Here is a 13,051-nt window from a genome sequence, read left to right on the forward strand (position 1 = left end):
AGCCTTTTAGTCTCAGATCCCTCTTCCTGCTGATTCCCCTTTGAATCCTCCCTATGGAATATTTTCTCTTCTGCCTAAACTTTTTGTTTTTGTTGGTTTTTGTAAGGCTTTTGGATGCCACTCAGGCTCCATGCAAGACTCCTGCCCCCATCCCTTGCCCTGGGTGCGAATGTGACCCAGCTGGTCCCCTGAGAGAGAGCCATTGCCACCTCAGGAGTTGGAAAGAAGGAAGGAAGGAAGTAGGGAAGGGAAGGGAAGAAGGAGGAAAGGGAAAAAGGGAAGGAAACAAAAGAAGAAGGGGAGGGAAGGGAAGGAAGGAGGGATGGAGGGAAGGGAAGGAGAGAGGGAGGGAATGAAGAGAAGGAAGGTGAGAGGGTGGGAAGGAAGGAAGGTGGGAGGGAGGAAGCAGGAGAGGAGCCATCAGGGCTCCCTGGGGGCTCTGGATCCTTCCAGCCCTGGAGAGCACCTGGTTTCTCAGTGGCAGCCAAGGCTTTGGGTGGAGAGGGTTTGCCTTCAGTCCCTGTCTAAGAAGGCTGGGATGCTTAGTCCTCAAAAGGCACTAGAGCTCCTTTCAGAGAGAGTCTCGGCGGACTTTGGGGCCGTCGGGAGCCCAGCAGCAGGAGGGTCTGGCCTGGGCCGGAGCTGGGTGGGAGGCCCAGGGCAGGGCAGCCAGGCGTCCTTCTTTCCCCGGACGGACCCCCACCCAGTTCAGAAGCAGGCGCGGGGGCCTAGAGGCTTGCCTGGTCTCTGCTTCCCTCGGGGTCTTGTCCGGGGCCCTGGTCCAAGGCAGCCCCGCTCTCCTCCGAGGCCCCTGAGTCCCAGAAAGAGGCGCCAGGGGAGCCATCCAGCCTCCTCCCTGCCTCCCTCCCTCCCTGGCAGCCTGGCTGCTTCCTCTCCAGTGGCTCCCTTTCCCGGTAGGGATCCGCTTCGGAGGAGGGCGAGGAGAGGGCCAGGCAGGGAGCCCTCCCAGCAGCCGGGCAAGGAAGGAAGGAAGGCCCTGGGAAGCCCTCTCCTCCGGGGGCTGAAGGAGAGGGAGAGAGGGAGGGAAGGGAAGGGGAGAGAAAGAGGAAGGAAGGAAGGAAGGAAGGAAGGAAGGAAGGAAGGAAGGAGAAAAGTCGGGGGGAAAGGATGGAAGGAGAGAGAGGGGAAGGCGAGAAAGAGAGGGAAAGGAGAGAGAAAGAAGGGAAAAGACGAGAGAAAGGGAAAGAGAGGGAAGGAAGGAAGGAGAGAGAGGGGGAAAAGGAGGGAGGAGGAAGAGAGGGGATGGAGGAAAAAGAAGGGGAGAGAAAGCGAGAAAGGAAGGAAGCAGACAGAGAGGGAAAAGGAGAGGGAAGGAAGGAAGGAAGAAAGGAGAAAAATACGAGGGAAAGAGGGAGGGAGGAGAGAAGGAGAAAGCGGGGGGAAAGGAGGGAGGGAAAAAGAGAAGGAAGGGAAAGGAGCTGGAGGGAGGGAGGGAGGGAGGGAGGGGCGTTCCGGTGGAGCCTTGCCCTGCCCTCCCCTGCTCCCTTTCCGGGGATTGGCTGCCTGCTCCCCGCCTGGCCCTGCCTGCCTGCCTCCCTCTCGGGCTAAAGCGCCCGGCTGCCTCTCGGAGGCGGACAGAGGAGGAGGCAGCGGCGGCGGCGGCGGCGGCGGAGGGCAATGGGAGAGGTGCTCCCGGGGCAGCCTCCGCTCCTCAGCCTCCTCTCCGCTGCTGCTGCTGCTCCTGCGGCGGCGGGGGGCTCTGCGGCGGCACCAGGAGGAAGAGGAGGAGGAGGAGGAAGGGCTCGGGGCTGCCATGCCTGAGCCGCCAGCAGCAGCAGCAGCAGCGCCTGTCTCGCCTGGCCCTGGGCAGCCTCCTCGCCCTCCCCCGGCAGCCTGAGCAGCAGCAGCAGCAACAGCAGCAAGAGAGGCAGGCAGGCAGGCAGGCAGGGGCTCCCTCTCTCCAGCCAAGGACAGGCGCCCTTCCTCCCCATCGACGCCGCAGAAAGGTAAGAGCAGCCCCCAGGGACTCGGGAAGGGACTGCTGGCTTGCCTGCCTGCCTGCCTGCCCCCGGGCGCCTGGCTCGGCCAAGAGTCCTCCTCCTGCTGCTGCTGCTGCTCCTCTCCGGGCGAGGAAGGGCTGGCCCAGGCAGCTCCCCTGCGCCTGCGCCCCTTCTCCCCTGCCTCCTTGCCTGCCTCCCTCCTGCGCCCCATGCCTCATCCCCTCCCTCCCTCTGCCTGGAAAACTTCCTGCCCCGGGGTTGGCACAAGGAGGGCCTCGGGAGGAAGAGCAGCAGCAGCAGCAGCAGCAGCAGGAGGGGACTGGCTGGGAGGAGGCAGCCTAACCTTCCTTCCTTCCTTCCTTCCTTCCTCTCATTCTTCCCCCTCTCATTCTATCCTTCCTTCTTTCCTTTTCTCCTTCTTTCTTCCCTCCTTCCTTCCCCCATTCTTGCCTCCCTCCCTCCCTTCTTTCCCCTTCCTTCCTTCTTTGCTTGCTTCTCTCCCTCCCTCCTTCCTTCCATTTCCCTCCTTCGTCTTTCCCCCCTCCCTTCCTTCATGCTGTGCATGCTTCCTTCCTTCATTTCCCCCTTCCTTCCTTCCTTCCTTCCTTCCTTCCCTTCCTTTCCCTTCCCTTCCCTTCTATCTTTGCTTGCTGGCTTGCTTGCTTCATTCTCTCCCTCCCTCCCTCCCTCCCTCCCTCCCTCCTTCCTTTTATTCATTCATTCTTTCTTTCTTTCCTTCCTTCCTTTCCCCCCTCTCTCTTCCTTCTTCCCATTTCCCTTATTCTTCCTTCCCTTCCTTCCCCCTCTTCATTCTGTCCTTCCTCTCCTTCATTCAGCCCTTCATTTCTTCCCTTCCTTATTTGCTCGCTTCCTTCCCCTCGCTCCATTCATTCTATCCTTCCTTCTTCCCCTTCCCTCTTTGCTTGCTTGCTTGCATACTTCCCTCTCTCCTTCCTTCCTTCCCTCCTTCCTTCCCCTCCTCCGGCCTCCCTGCCCCAATCCCTTCCCCGGGGGTTCAAAAGGCCCCTTCCCACCCCGGAGGAGGCGCCAGGCTTCAGAGAGAGAGAGAGAGAGAGAGAGAGAGAGAGAGAGAAGGAGGCAGAGGTTGTTGACTTCTCTTCGGAGGCGACCCAGGGAGTGTGGCAGGCAGCCTGTGTGTCGCCTGGCCCTCTGGGGCTGTGTATCTGTGTATCTAATGTGTTGAAAGGGCTCTCTGTGGTGGAGATGCTCTGGTCTGGTCTTTCCTTCCTTCTTTCTTTCGTTCCCTCCCTTTTTCGTTTTAATATCAAGCCCACCACTGCAAAACCATCCATCATCCCCAGCAGGCAGAGGCTCTCTTTAATTAAAACTGTCTGGGAAGGAAGAAGAAATGACAGTAGTCTCTGCCACCTCGGGATGAGGCACATCTTCCTCTTGGGTGGTGCAACCAGGGTCACCATTCCTGGCTGAGAGTTGCCTTCCAGGGTTGGGAAAGAAGAAGGACCCCAGAGACTCAGGATGGAGAACCAGCCTTTGGGGCTGGGCTGGGGAACTTCTCACTCTCTCCCCCTCTGCTCCTGCCTAACTCCCACTCAGCCCTTGGCTCTTACTCCTTGCCAATCTCCATTCTTTCTCTCCCACCAATCCCATTCCCTATACAGTACACACACACACACACACACACACACACACATATATATATAGGTCTTTCCAGCAGTGGCTGAATTGCTTGGGTTTTTTTGTTTTGTTTTGTTCTGTTACAGTGCCTGCTGTAAGACACTTGGCAGTAGAGAAAATAAATAGTGCCATAGCAAAAGGTGTGCCCCAGAATCACATCAAACCTATAATTCTGTGCCTGTCTTATTATTATTGATTATTATTATTATGACAAGTTTACATTGAACCAGAATATGCCAAAGCTCAGGTGGGAAGCAAGACTTGTGGTCAGGATGTTCTTTTTTACATTTACATTTACCCTTTACATTTTTGGAGCTTTGTTTATATTGTTAGGATTGTGTGCAGTTGCCGTTGCGGTGGTGAGGGACTTGCTGTGTGTTTGTTTTGCACCCCAGCATTTGAATATATATATATATATTTATATATGTATCCCCCCAAAATCTAATTTCCAGGATGACAATTATATATTCCAAGGGCTTTTTACTATACTATAGTACTATACTATAAAAGTGTGACCTCTAAAATGCACTGTTCTAGTAATGGGACTAAGAAGATTAATAGATTCTAAGTGAACACAGACGATGTTAGCACTTGCTAAAGCCTTTAATGTTCAGATGGATGCATAAAGGTAATAAATATGTCTTCAGTAAAAGGTGTCTCCTTTTTTTGGGGGGGGGAACCCCCACCAAATACTTTTTCAAAGGCAATCTGTTGTGGTTTTTTTAAAATTGCAGATACCAGCATTTACTGTCTCTTGTAATTTAGCAATTGGTGAAATTAGTGAAACTTTACCTCCTCTGTAGATACTATGGTTGCATGAGAGAAAGAGTAACGCGGTGTGTGTTTTTTCTTTTAATAAGGCAGCATGACTGGATAATAATAATATAATAATAATAATAATAATAAACTGGAAATGCTATTTACTTGTGCTTTATATAAAGTTTAGTGCAACCATATTTTACCCTTGTTCATCAGTTTGATGCCTGCTTTATTTAAATGTTCAACACAGTTTTATTCTTCTCAGTATAACCTGCCCTTCACTGAGGTGTCTGCAAGAGAGGTTTCCCCCCAGCTTTTAATAAAACATGGCATTAATATCTTGGTTTCTCTAAGAGGTAAATCACCATCATTGCCATAGGTGCAATATGTTTTCTTTTAATGCAAGTGTGCTTCTTTTATATCTTCCAAAATGTAGAGTTGACTGACGCAATTGACATAATCAAACTGGAGGCTGGAAATCTTATTATAATCCTATTTAATAATAATAATAATAATAATAATAATAATAATAAATCAGCCAGGTCAGTGTGAATCAGAACCTTATTTCATGTAGCTTAAGCCAAAGTGAGCACTTTGCAAGACAGTTTCGTGGAAACTTTCAAATCCTGTGTGTGTGGATATGAAAGAAACAATGCACCTGAAACTTCTGCAAGCTCCAAGTTTTCATTGGTTCTGCAGCTTTAACAGCCATACTCACCGTATTTTGAGTTTTCTCTTGACAACAGAACCCACGAACAAACGTTCAGAGTGAATTATTGCCGGAATAGAATATTTTATGGTTGTCATGGCTACAAATAGAGCAATGGTTTCTGGTTTTCACCTAAATGCAGCGATGGAAGGGGGTAGGATTCAAATTCTTTGTTACTTTTAGTTACACTGCCTATGAATGGTAGCCGAACTTCAGGTGTCGTTGTGTGCAAGCAGAGCATTTGGTTTTGAGTAAAAACGCTGCTGGAATAAAGCTGCAGAGGAAAGTGTTGTCTTCCCTGTGAAAATGCTTCCTGCAAATGATACTGTGAAGGGATTGGAGAGGAAATAGAAGGTCATTCAGGTGGCGTCTGATCTAATTCAAGTTATGTGCTACAGATGGTTATAAGGAGGGAAAAACACACAGCGCACAAAGGTGCCAGTAAGGTGAGAAGATGTGTAGTGGCTGGCGATTCTGGTGTCAAGACTGTGGTGGATTTGTGTCAGGCTTTAGCCTAGACCTCAAAGGAACTGTCCAAGGTGCTGAACATAGCTAGAGGATAGGATTCAGCACTTTGGACAGTTCCTTTACAGTATCCAAGGTGCTGAAGTTGTCTTGGATCTAGCACTGTGAGCAGCTCCTTTACAGTTTCTGCTAAAGCCTGGTGTAAATTGACTATGCCACAGATATTAGAGTGACCAGCCACCTCTGGAAAAGTGGCAAGTGACCCTAGCTGTCAACTACTTGGAAGACACTTGGGTTAAGAGTAGTATTTTTTTAAAAAAAAGATCCATTATAATATTGTCTTAAAAGTGAAGTTATCTCTAAGATATCAAACAAAAATAGTTATTCCAAAGCAAAATAGCAGGGTGGGGATAGTTTGGACAAAAAGAAATAGTTTATGATGTCAGAGAATTTCTGCTTTCCATCTCTGTCAGTTTGTCCATTTCAGCTGCATCCAGCATCTTAAAATAGTCATTATTGCTTCTAGGAGTAGAGTTAATCCAGTATCCATATAGAATATTTTAATAGTTTAGTTAATTGAGAGTAAAGTCTGTAGTATTTTTACCTGAAATCTTTGGATGGTAATTCAGCAACTGATATGTCAAATGCTATGTTTCTTTCCTCAAACGCCTGGGGTGCGTAGGAGGTGAGAGTGGTGGAACTGGGCAGAGAGAAAGTATTTTCTAATAACTTCTTAGGGAGAACACCAAAATATATTCATTGGATTTGCACTGAAACGTTTGTACATCCCAAACACTCAAAGCTTTGGGTTCTGTTTTCCCTATTTATTAATTAAGGTATCACATGCCATTTATATAGTATTTTATATTGAGGTCCTTTCAGAGAGATACTGAGAACTTTTTATTCATTTTTGAGTAATTCTTCCACACTTTATCTTACATAGATTTCCTTGGACTCTTTCCCATAGTTTCTTACCAGAGGTCTATTTCCTTAAATACCAGATCGGTAGAAACAAGAAAAATGTTTTTCCTCTTGTTCCACTCCTCATAAAACTGAGTTTGACACTCTCTTCAAATAGAGTGTGTTGTCTGATTTTAAGTTCTTGTAAAATAAAATTCCTAATTTAAAAATGTTTAAACCCAGGAGGTATACATTTTTTATTTTAAGATAACACATCCCTGGTTGTGGCAAATATGACATGTTACAGCATCTGATGAATGACTAAAGGAGAATTAGGAGGGATGTGTTATTTGAAAATACAAGATGGATACCCCCTGGGTTTAAATTATTTTCAGATGACCAGTTTTATTTTCGTCTTTTCTTCTTCTCATTGGGAGAATTCCCTCAAATGTAATTTCTTCTCCCTGGTTACTGAAACTAAAGGTATTATCTCAAGTATCAGCTTCAGCTTGTAAAATACTCACTTTAGTCCTTCCTACTTTCCTATTTTCCAGAAGAATTGTAATTTTTTCCTCATATCCACATTTGCATATAATCAACAAAAGAAGCCAAAACTGTAAAATGCAAACAGAAACTTTGTTATGTAAATCATTTTTATTTGTGATATTATTACAAACCAGGAACATTTTAACTTTGGTTGATTTTCACATTCCTTAATTATATAGTGCCCACTAAAAATGATAATTGAATTTCATTTTCTGATCCTCTACATGATAATCAGATGATTTCATTTCCAAGTATTGAAGCATTTGAGACAAATAGGTACTTATTCATGAGTATCTAAATATTTGAAGTGTATAGAGCCACCTCTTCTGTCTCTGAAAATTTAATTCAGTCATTTGTGATGATCCATGTCTTTTATTCCCTTTATTTGTTTTATTTCTGGAGATTGGACCTTATATGTTCATTAAACCAGGTGGGATATGACTGCACAAATTGTGATGTTTAACAATATATCATCTGCGTGCAATGAATTTTTTATAACGGTCCAGTTTTTACCCCTTTAATACTATCACCTCTAACAGCAAGAGCAATGGCAATAATAATAAAGCTGATAAAGGACATCTGTACATCTTTTTGTTAAAGATAATTATTTGTATTGTTATTATTTACTGATATTTTATCGGTAAATAATAAGGTAATTATATATTATTTTGTGCCAAGCACATAAATATATAAATAAATTAATCATTTTCTGTGTGGTGTCAAAAGATCGCTGACAAAAATACCATTCCATGTGATCAAAAGCTTTAGATATATTTCAGAAAAACACATGTGGCCCTTTAAATAAATGTTTATTTTTTATATAGTATTAAAAGCTTTTAGCTAAAACATCCACAGAAATCTTGTAAGAAACATTCAACAATGAAACTGGTCCACAAGATTCAGTCTGGATTATATCTCTGCCAGTCTTTGGGATAATTACGATATTTGCCTCATTCTGGGACTGTGGTATCAATTCTTTGTTGGTTATACAAGTATATAGTTAGCTTTATCTGGGTACTAAAATATCTGAGAAGGGTTCCTAAAGCTTCAGCTTCAGAACTAGCAAATCAGTGTTATCTGATCCAGGATATTTTGAGGGGCTTTCCTAGAATCCAAACATGCATTATTTCCATCTAAAATTTTGAGAATCTAAATATTCCTTAAAAAACCACTGAATATTATCATCTAATTGAGTCTCAGATTGGTGTAGTTTGAAATAAAATACACACTTATTTTCAGCTTCTTCTGTTTAGAGGGGTACATTCCACTGTTTACTTTTTAAGAACTAGCAAAATTTATTTTCAGTGTTGTCTAACTGATTCTGAAGTGAATAATTTTTCTGCTTTGATTCCCTCTTCAAAATGTTTCTGCACAGGAAAGCCATCCATTTTTGTCTTCACAGCATCTACATTTTCCTTAGATAATTCACTTGCTGTAGAGTTCCTTCTGAATGGAGCATTTTATGTTCTCTCCTCTGTTCATCTTTTACATTTATATACATTTAATAAAATAAACAGACCTTAATTATTACTGGTAGATGAATCACATCAGTGTTTAAGCTATTAACTGATACTTCATTTTTATGGAAAACCAGAAGGGACTTGTGTGACGTGCCCAAGATCACCCATTGGGGTTCCCCTGCTGAGTGGGGATTTGAACCTTGCTCTTCAGAGTTGTAGTCCAGCGCTCAGATTAGTACACCACATTGACGCTCTATTTACTGTAGTTTATTCTCATGGGTATCTATAGTCCAAAACACATTGTAGAAACAATCCAGTTTGAGAGCCCTTTAACTGCCCTGGCTCAGTGCTAGGGAGTCCTGGGAATTGTAGTTTATTGCGGCACCAGAGTTGTCTGAAAGAGAAAACTACAATCAGCATTCATCCCACCAGCTTATAGTGTGGTGACTGCACTCTCTTCAAATCAATACCAGCTCATTCGTAGATATAATATAACCCTTTTTGTTAGTGTTCCTTCTGGCTTTTTAATTTTCAGATGCATAATTACATTCAAGAGAATGCTTGTTAACCATCTTTTTGTTAGAATAAAACAAGTTAGAGTACCTGTACTGAGAGATTTACATTATGTGTTCCAAGGCAGATGACCTCCTGATTGCTCTGCGTTGCAACCGTCTTCTTTGCTCTGCTAATTTCCATTCTCAAGGAGCAGAGCTATCTATCTGCAGTGCTTAGGTGGATCAGAGTTCCAGGAGAGGAGAGGACTTGAAATATCTGCTCTCTGGTCCTTACAAACTTAGGGAGATACTGGCAGTGTTGAGAAATGCATATTCCAAGTATCTCTGCTACTTACGTTCAGTACCACAAAGATATACCATCCATTCCTGGATGTCTCCTTATGGAAAAGCACTTCCTTTTGAATTTTTCCCTAATCATTGCAGAACCAAATTGAGCCATAGTTTCTTTTGCTTAAACCTCTGGTATAAACTCCTGTCCTTGCATTTTATATTGTTGATGTTTGCAGGCCAGCCCTGTCCCATTATTATCTCAGTTTTTCTGTCTCTTGGCTTTTTATGCAGTTTGGACCTAAAAGAACAAGAAATTCTTCCTTACTATTTCTGTTTCCCAAGGAGGTAAAATGCAAATGAATTTTGTGACAGAATATATTTTGAGACATTCAGATAGAGTAGTAGAACTTTCCAGCTCTATCCCATACATATTTACTCATAGGTAAGCCCCCAATAAGTCCACTGGAATTTGAATGAAAATTATTGTCAAATCATATATGTGTTTTGGGATGAAATAAGTAGTATTGGTTTTAAAGTATCTTTAAACAATTCTCTTCTTGTTAAATATGCTACAATAAGCTGACCCTCCCACTAGAATGAAAAACGCAAAGTTGGAATGTTGTCAAAATCAGCTGTTTTATGGCCATTTGAGCACAGTGAAAGAAATGGGAGTATGTTAGGGGTAGATTTTTCCCTTCTTGAGCCTCTACGAATCTTACAAACCTCCACAAGTTTTTGCAAAGGAAAAGAGAAAGCACCAAGAGGAAAATTATTCCAGAGAAAAATCCTTTAATCTTTAACTTTTGAAGTGGAGCAATTTTATTGGGAATGACCTCTTAAACCTTTTCCTCCGCTGCATTTTCCCTTTAATTTTGGAAAAGTCTGTTTCTATACAAGTTCTTTGGCTCTATGTAGAAGGTATAATCCACCAGACACTGTTGTTCAAAGTGACTTGAGATAAATAGAGAATTAGCAACGGTAGTTATCTGGAGGACTATCTGCAGAGGTCTTGCTCAGCAACTTCTTAGCTCAGTCCCTGTGTATATTTACTCAGGAGAAAGTCCCACAGTCACTGTTACGTTCTCCCAGGCATGGAATTACAGTTTTACTCACACAGGAGCTGTTGACTTGGTATAACTCAGACCATTATTCCATGTAGCATTTATTTCATCAGCGAATAGGCAAGGCATTCCAGAGTCTCAGACAGGACTTGTTCCAGCTTTATATGGAGATGCCAAGAGATTGAATGTGAAACCCTCTGCATGCAAAGCAAGTGCTGCACCTTTGAGGGGAGGTCCCTTCCTACTGTTGAAGCATATAAGAAGTATTATCTTGGGAGTCAAATGACAAGGAATTCTACACCTGTATATTATACTATGGATCACTGTAAAAGAAATGGGTGTGCCATGACATTTGTTCTGATGTGCAGGGGCCATTGCCAGGACAGAATATAGAGAAACAGAATGCTTTCCTATTGGCAAGGAGGTAAAGCATGGCTGGATTTTATCACCCTGTAATTTATATAGAGAGCATATCATACAGAAAGTGGGATTAGAGTCAGAGAAAGCAGGCATGAAAATTGGGAGAAGGAATATCAGCAGTTTAAGATATACAGATGACATCATGTCACTCACAGAAAATAGCAACAGCTTGGAACAGCTATTGAGAAAAGTCAAGGACAAAAGTGCCAAAGCAGGGTGACACTTGAACAAAATAATGACTGCAGATAACTCTAAAGTAGATGAGAAAGACATCACAATAGTCAAAAGTTTTCTATGCCTTGTTTCAGTCATAAATCAAAATGCAGATTGTAGTCACAAAATCAGAAGAAGACTGATTGGGAATGGCAATTCTGATGGAACTAGATAAGATATAAAGATATATCACTATAAAGATATATCACTGAATGTGAAAGTCTATGTATGGTTGGGAAAGCTGGACAGTGAAGAAAGCTGACAGGAAGAAAATCAATTCCAAGTATGGTAGTGTAGGAGAGTTTTATGGATACCATGGACTATCCAAATGATCAGTAAAAGGTTTCTAAAGCAAATCAAGTCTGAACTCTCCCTATAAGCCAAAATAACTAGAATGAGGCTGGCCTGCTTTGGTCATAACATGAGACAACACAATTCACTAGAAAAGATTATAATGCTGAGTAAAGTGGGAGGCAGTAGTGAAAGAAGTAGACCACATCATAGACAGAGTGACTCAGTCAAGGAAGCCACAGCTTTTTTCTTTTTTCTGTATTTACTCAAGAAAAAACCAAATAAAGATACAAATTGGGAAGAAAAAAAAAAGGAAGCCACAGCCATGAGCTTCCAGGTCCTGAGCAGGGCTATTAACAAAAGGGTGTCTTGGAGGTCTCTCTTTCATAGGCTCACCTATGAAATTGAATTTGACTTATGACAACAATAATATTAAACTGACTGTTTTGGAAATAAAAATATTCATGCATGAACTTTCTGATACATGGAGGTAACCAGATGCAGTAAAAAAAAAATTATGTTAGTGTCCAGTATGAATTATGGTGGTAATTATTTTCCCTACCAGAAGATTGAGCAGATACTCAGATATTATATTCACAACAAATGAAAGCTGATGCTTTATTTCATTCATAACCATGTACTACCCTCCCCACCTGTGATTGGTATCTGTCCATAGGGAAATTACACCTGGAAGCTGCTTTTGGTTTTAAACTAACTACACTACTTCACCTCTTGTCATTTATTGTTGGTCCAAGGAATATGCATATAGGAAAAACTCAAAGCACCAGGCCTGGTTTAATCAGCTTTAATACTTCTTTGTTTGATTGTTTGCGAAGGTGTAAATGGCACCTGTCAGCAACAATAGTGAAGGACTAATAAAATGTAAGAAAATTAGCAATTGTGACTCATTAGCTTACTAATTGGGATGGCAGTGAGAAAGAGCATCTTCTAAAACTATTGCAGGTTTCATCATGGCAGTTCAAGGCTGTATACCTTATCTGATAGCCTTATGTTAAGGTTGGTGTGCTGGGCATATGACCAGTGAGATAATAAATCAGTAAACCACCTGGTTATGTCAGAAATGAGATATTTACCAAAATGCTAGTATGCAGATTATCACTTAACTATTATTTCAAAATGGTTTCATTTGTTATCAAGGACAGGAGTGCAGGCATCCCTCCTCCCCAGCCCTGCAAGAAAAACCTTTCGAATATAGTAGTTTGGTATAACTGCAGGCAACCCAGTACAGGAACACAAGCCATCCTTGGTGGCAAAATCTACTGCCTTTTAGGTACAGTATTGTACTAGTATAAATGAGGACTGAGTTTAGAGTTTTCCTTGGCCATGAAGCTGATTCTCAGCAAACTTTCTGCAGGAAGATAGGTTTATTTTATGTACTAAAAAGGTATATGCGTCTTAGCATTTTATAAATCCCAGGATCCTTTAGCATTCAGGCTGTGAATATTGCCTTCAGAGGAGGAGATGGCTAAATAGCACACACCTTTGACTAGTGAATGGCTCCATTTTGTTGTTATCCATCTTTGAGTAGATCGTGACCTATAATGACCCTCTAGATGAGACATCTCCAAGACTCCCTGTCCTTCACTGCTCTGCTCAGTTCTTATAAATTCATACCCGTGACGTTTATAGAATCCATCCATCTAGCATGTGGCCTTCCTCTTTCTGCAGAGCCAAAAACCACAAAGTACAATAAAACCCAGTAAACTTACAAAACAAAGTATTTCTCAATAATCATAAGGCTAATAGAAGTGATGATGAACCTTTTAGAGACCGAATGCCCAAACTCAGTGGTGCTCCTGCACCA

General features: G+C 42.8%; 1 protein-coding gene across 3 annotated transcripts in view; it reads left to right on the forward strand.

Annotated features, from left to right (window-relative positions):
• Positions 1–1,890: 1,890 nt before the first annotated feature.
• KLHL29 (kelch like family member 29) overlaps positions 1,891–13,051 on the forward strand; it is a 477,994-nt gene continuing 466,833 nt past the window's right edge. For 2 of the 3 annotated variants that reach the window (XM_089477918.1, XM_089477917.1), the window contains exon 1: positions 1,891–1,967. The gene's annotated coding sequence lies outside the window, so the exon portion shown is untranslated. The remainder of the gene's footprint in view (positions 1,968–13,051) is intronic. The other variant, XM_089477919.1, reaches the window with a different exon arrangement.

This window comes from Sceloporus occidentalis, unplaced genomic scaffold (assembly GCF_023333645.1).
Source record: "Sceloporus occidentalis isolate IW3139 unplaced genomic scaffold, rSceOcc1.0.p SCAF_12, whole genome shotgun sequence".
In the NCBI taxonomy this organism is placed as follows: domain Eukaryota; kingdom Metazoa; phylum Chordata; class Lepidosauria; order Squamata; family Phrynosomatidae; genus Sceloporus; species Sceloporus occidentalis.